Raw genomic sequence first — 6,375 nt, forward strand, 5'->3', positions numbered from 1 at the left:
ACTGACCAACGTAAAACGAAGGGCAATCCTTATAAGGAATTTTGTAAATGATCTTGTTATTTGTTACGGGACAATTCTTAATTAGCATATCTTTAATGGTATTGTTATAAGAGAACACTACATTAACATTAAACGATTTAAATTAAAGTGAACACTACATTAACATTAAATGATTTAAATTTTGAGTTTATAGTTTCAAATCCACAAAAATAAGGTAAGCTAAGTACATTTTAGGCATTTCTTTTTCATTATGAGCAACAGTATAAAACTTTTTGTGAGCTTTTTGATAACATAAATCAATTAAATGAGGTGGGTAGCAGAGATCGTTTTCTGTCTTTATGTATTCTATTTCTTGGTCCAGATATTGTGGACTCGTGATATGCAAAGCGCGTAGGAACATAGAAGAAAAAATTGAAATTTTAATATTAAGATGGTGGCCAGAATAAAATATATATATATATATATTTTAAACACTGACCCTGATATGGTCCAAAATGCCCCCCCCCCCCCCCACCCCCCCCCCCCAAACTCCTATTACTTATGGAATTCTATACTACATGTTTGCAGATGGGCCTGAGACAATTACCCATGGGTCCACTGATTTCATACTCACATCTTTCCTTTTACTATGTAAAACACATTACGTGTATAACTATATTTAATAATAAGTACTTAATTACACAACTTTCATGTAATTTGTAAATATATGTCTGTACACACGTTACCAATGAAATATATTCAGCCATGCATGACAAGTGCCAATTGTTCATAGCCCTTTTGACCGATGTAACCCTATTCATTTTCCCATAAACCAGACTCGTTTATACAGTGTACACACTTTTGCCCTAAATGTCGAGTACGTAGGCATACACACATGATGCAGATGCACATACATACATACACCATATAAACAAACATACACACACACACACACACACATATATATATATATATAGTATATCTATATATATATATATATATATATATATACATGTGTGCGTGCACGCTTGTATGTTAGCGTGTATAAACTCCACAGGTGTACATACATCTATACCTCTCTCTGTCTCCCATATTTACTAACGAAAGCTTGGCAAGGTCAGTGGGGTAGGCAGGATGGGAATATGCAAGGTAAAGGGTTCGCACACTGGTTGTAAATATACCTGGACCATTACAATCCCCTGTATGATAATGTTGCCATATGATTGGGATTGTTTCAAATGTAGATTTTATGGTTCTCTCAGTAAACTTGCAGTTTTCGCATTTTTCGATTTACATTGAATAACATTACTATATATATATATATATGAGCTTTGATAAAAGGATTTATTTAAGGAAATTTAGAAATTATTTATTGGTAATTTACTAACCGGCATCATTCTGATGTATGGAGAGGAAATGTTTTCGATTTCATCACGAGATTAAACGCAGCTACCTTATCGTATGTCGACTGATATTTTTTATTCTTTTTAGAAATGTGGATTGCAGTGTAAAATATTGTTCGTCAGAGACAGAAAAATTATATATCAGATCTGAGGGAAGAGCACTAATTACTTCTTAATCAAATTTAGAGATGTAGGACGACTTGGTGACAGTGTTACAAACACGTGAGGAAATAAGCCAGTTAGAATAGCAAGTCTACTTTCACCTGGGAAACTTGCGGGCGAAATGAGGTGATCTCGCCAGAAACAAGCAGAGTTTTTGGCATAGTTTTGAATATTATTTTTGTGGCCACATTGTGGATTGATAAGTGGGGAAAAGATTCTCTTTAATTTATACACGTCAAGTAGAGAAAACAGACTATGGATTGGATCAATTTTGGGGATGCTAGTATATCGAGTTATTACAAAGATATGCACGGTGTTGGGGTGGGCTTCTGTCAGAAGCCCTCGATACATAGTATGAGAGAGATGGTTGGCTTCTCCCAGAAGCCCCAAAGACCGGAAAGGGCCAAGACTGAACGGCAAAACACTTCTGTGAAGAAATGCCGTTACAAAGTCCGCTAATGGCGGACAACCTGACTAAAGCGTTGTATGGGTCCGTTAAAGGTTTTCTCTGAAGGTGAGCGGTGGTAATTAGTCCCTTAATGGCAAAGCCAAAACTGCTTGGGTGACCTACTCTTGGGTCACCAATTGTGAGGATTGAGTAAGACGATGAGAGCGAACGAATCAATTTTATTCTGCAAATAATGGTGTACATAACGCGGCATGCAGACTGAAGCATAGTGTCTGTCACGCACGCATGAACAAACATAATAAAAAAGGGACAGGGCCCCGCCATGAATGTGTTTCTTCACAGACGAAAATACATGAATAATATCACATAGTGGGAACGGATTCCCGACTTATTTTTCATCAAAAGAAAGGGCTAAATTCCAGCCTTGGAAAATCAAAATAATATACATATTAGTTCCTGGAAGAAAAGAGAGGACATAATTATGGATATACAGATTTTTATATTGGAAGGGCGAACATTCACCCGAATGTCGTCCTTACAAACCTAATATTTCAAAAATTATTTTTTATTGTTATAAGGTGAGTTTGACAAATTGCATGGGAAACTGAAAGAAAGAGAATACTATCATGTAATACTCCTCATACGTAGAGTGCAAAGACACAGATGACGCATGAAAAACAACATAATTAAATCAGAAAAAAGGAGAGTATTCTAGAACACATGAAGTAAGACTAAGCCTGTAGATTGCATACTGCCACCAGATAAAATGGCACCGAAAAGAAGTATAACCGAAACTGGAGTCACATCAAATAAGAAGAGAAACACTATGAAAGCATAAGCCGACCGTTAGCTCTCTCCCTCCCACTCGTTTCCGAAAGAAAAATCATTCAGATTCTACAGAAAGCTCATTAAATTATGCGGTATTATCGTTAGAAGCGTCAAACCTTACATAAATATCGAATGATCAAGAAAGAGTTTGACATTTTATTTTGAATAGTTACCCACCAAAAATGGGAATTGTTTTCTTTGAACCCTTAAAATGCTGGTATTCTTGAAGCAATATCGTTTATTTGTTTAATAGTAATAATTATTTGTGCCTTTCTGCATGTTCTAATCATTACTTCACTGTGAGGCAGACCTTTGAAAAAGCGTCACTTCAATTAGGCATATGAATAGAAAAAGGCCTGAGAAGCGATGGTGGGACTGGACATTTTTTCTTTTTTATTCTGTGGCAATAGCTATAGGATCCGCTAAGAAAGGTTTTTGGGTTTTCTGACAATACACGTTTTCAAAACTTGCGCCAAAACAAACCATCTGCCATCTTGTTTGTATTGCTCCGCCGATTCCCTAGCAGACGAAACCTCGGGCAACTAAACTGTAGCCACTCCTGATACATAGTTTTATTAGATTTACTCTTCAATTTCATTATTGTGTACTATAATAAACATTGCATATTTGTTTATCTCTGCTCTGGTGATTACGGTTTAGTTGCCGGGCCGCGTAACACCAATTTGCCCGGTCTTTAATCACTCCGCCAAGGTAAGTAGTTCTCGCAGACGACCCGCAGCCGACCCGACCCGAACCCACGGAACCGACCCGGCCCAAACCCAAACATGCAACAACTTGAAAGCCAAAACAAACGGCAGCCATCCTGTTTGTATTAGTCCGCCGATTCCCTAGCAGACGAAACCCGTGGCCAAATAAACTGTTACCCTTGCCCAACTAATCTGTAGGAGCTCCATTTTTTGTACATTCTACGATATTTACTTTCAATTTTGCTAGACCTCTTTTATTAATTTCTACCACCCATACGGACACGAAACCTACTCCTCATTACCTACCACACGTTACCCTTGCCCAACTAATCTGTAGGAGCTCCATTTTTTGTACATTCTGTGATATTTATTTACAATTTTTGTATGATTCCTACGTTATGTTCATTTCTTTGTGGAAATAGAGCAGGTCATTGTATTTATCGCTAAGCGGAAGTCAGGGCCGCTCAACACATCCGAACATTCACGTTCGCTAGCGGTCCACGTGTTCGAACAAAGAACGTGGCCTTAACTTTAACCAATGTATTCTCGGAAATATTTGCTTTGTTTAGATATCAGTAAGGACTTACGGGTGCCAGTCATCCGTACGGACAAGTTTTTTTGGTTAGGTATCAATAACTGTTAACATACTACACAGGGGGGCCCGGCCAGGTAAGGACATGCGGCCTAAATTTGGTAAGGTAGCAATCACTGTTAATATACTATACTGGGGAGTCCAGGGGGCGAAACACCCCAGCCAGGTAAGGGCACACGGCCTAAGTTTGGTTAGGTTGGTTACGATCACTTCAGTTGGCCAGGTACCGCATTTCATGCAAGAACGTTCTATTAGGCTAATAGCCCATATGTTCGGTCTACGAATGTCGAGTAGGGGGACAGTTTAGTAACCTAGGCCGCACATCTCATGAACCAATTAACCATTAGGCGATAACCTTGGCCAACTAAACTGAGTAGGGGGGACAGTTTAGTTGGCCTAACCGAACGCGGAACCAATGTAGAGTAGGGGGACAGTTTCATTACCTAGGCTACTCATCTCATGAACCAACCAACTAGTAGACGTTAAACGTGGCCAACTACATTAGAATTATCAAACTCAAATCAATTATAAGGCAAGTCTTTATACTTCAACTTACCTGCACCATTATCCAGAACAATTTCTTCTTGGCTTCGAATTTTTAAATCCTAAATGATTTCACCTTTTTCGGCAGAAAAAGAACACCCGTTCTTCTGTCCGACAGTACCACAAGACTCTCAACTCCTTGTCGGATCAAAAACTGTCAACAACTCTGTTTTCTTTCACTTTGTCCGAAACTCTCGAAAAAACATTGAAATATAAAGACGGGAAAGCAAAAAACTGTTTCCTTATAAGGAATACATTGAACATTAAATTAAAATTTCAATTAGAATACAAAAAGGGGAAAGTTAAGTATTTACATTTAATATTAACAAACGGCAATCATTCAGTTTACTTTCCGTCCGTAAACGAACACCAGAAATGGGGACAAAAAGTAAGAAACAAACGAACTAGTCAATTCGACTATTCTCCCACGAATGAAATTACCATTTTCCAATCAACTATTTCTATATCTTCCCCAACCAACAAAAGAAAAGTGGTTACACAAAGAACCATTTTGACAGATTAACTCGACAACAAAAGACAACTTTTATAAAACAAAACAAACCATTGTTTACAATCTACCCTCCCGAGCTAAACTTATTAGGTTTCTGGAGGCAAGAGCAGTACTACGGGTAGGCCTAGTAGATGTTTCATTGGGCAAAGATGTCCCAGTGTCAGGTATTTCATCTGTCTCCAACTCACTAATATTTTCTTCTTGTTCTTCAATTTGAACATATAAATTAGGATCATTAAGCTCAGAATATAATTCTAAAGGTATTAAAAAACTAACATTAACTTCACTTTCACTTTTATCAGGCTTAACAATACGAACAGTACGTACAACACCTTCGTTATCACTGAATGTTTCAACAATTCTAACCAATGGCCAATAAGTTCTAGATTTGGAAGGTAATTTAAAGAGAGCAATTTCCCCTTTTTCCCATTTTCTTGGAGGATGAAAAGAAGATCTATCCTTTTCTTTCAAACTTACTAAATATTCAGAAAGCCACCTTTCCTTAAAGCCTTCATAAAGTCCATCCCTAGTTTCCAAAGTACGAGCAAGGAGAGAAGAATACTCATCCTCCTCACCATACTCCCACTCAGGAACTTGTTCAGAATCACCAAACATTAATGAAGAAATAAATCTGCATACCAAGAAATGATTAGGAGAAATTATATCTATCTCATTTTCACAAGATCTATAAGTTAAAGGCCTATCATTCAAAATTTTCTGAATGTCAGAGAGGAAAGTGACAAATTCAGAAAATGACGGAGTAAATCTACCAAGAGTTTTAAAAAGGCAATGCTTAATTGTTTTAATTAATCTTTCCCAAACAGCACCGTACCACGCTGCGTACACAGGGATAGTTTTATGAGAAATTGAAGCAACCCTAAACTTCTCCTCAAACTCAGAAGAAGTAAGTAAGTGTTCAATTATATTACCAGCCTGAACAAAGGACTTGGCATTATCTGAATAAACAGCTACAGGAACACCAAACCTATTAGAAAATCTTATGAAAGCTATATAAATTCCGAGGTTGACATAGACTGGATAACTTCCAAATGTATTGTTCTTGTATTGAGACAAGTGAAAATAAGAATGTACGCCTTAAATTTTTCTCCATTTTTCTCCCTCAACCATAAGTGGCCTGTATAATCCACACCAGTATGAGGAAAAGGCACACTCAAATTAACCCTGGAAGAAGGAAGCGAAGAAGGAGAAGGATACTTCACTGTGCTAGCATTATAACTCTT

The sequence above is a fragment of the Macrobrachium nipponense genome, chromosome 18, assembly GCF_015104395.2.
Source record: "Macrobrachium nipponense isolate FS-2020 chromosome 18, ASM1510439v2, whole genome shotgun sequence".
Taxonomy (NCBI): Eukaryota; Metazoa; Arthropoda; class Malacostraca; order Decapoda; family Palaemonidae; genus Macrobrachium; species Macrobrachium nipponense.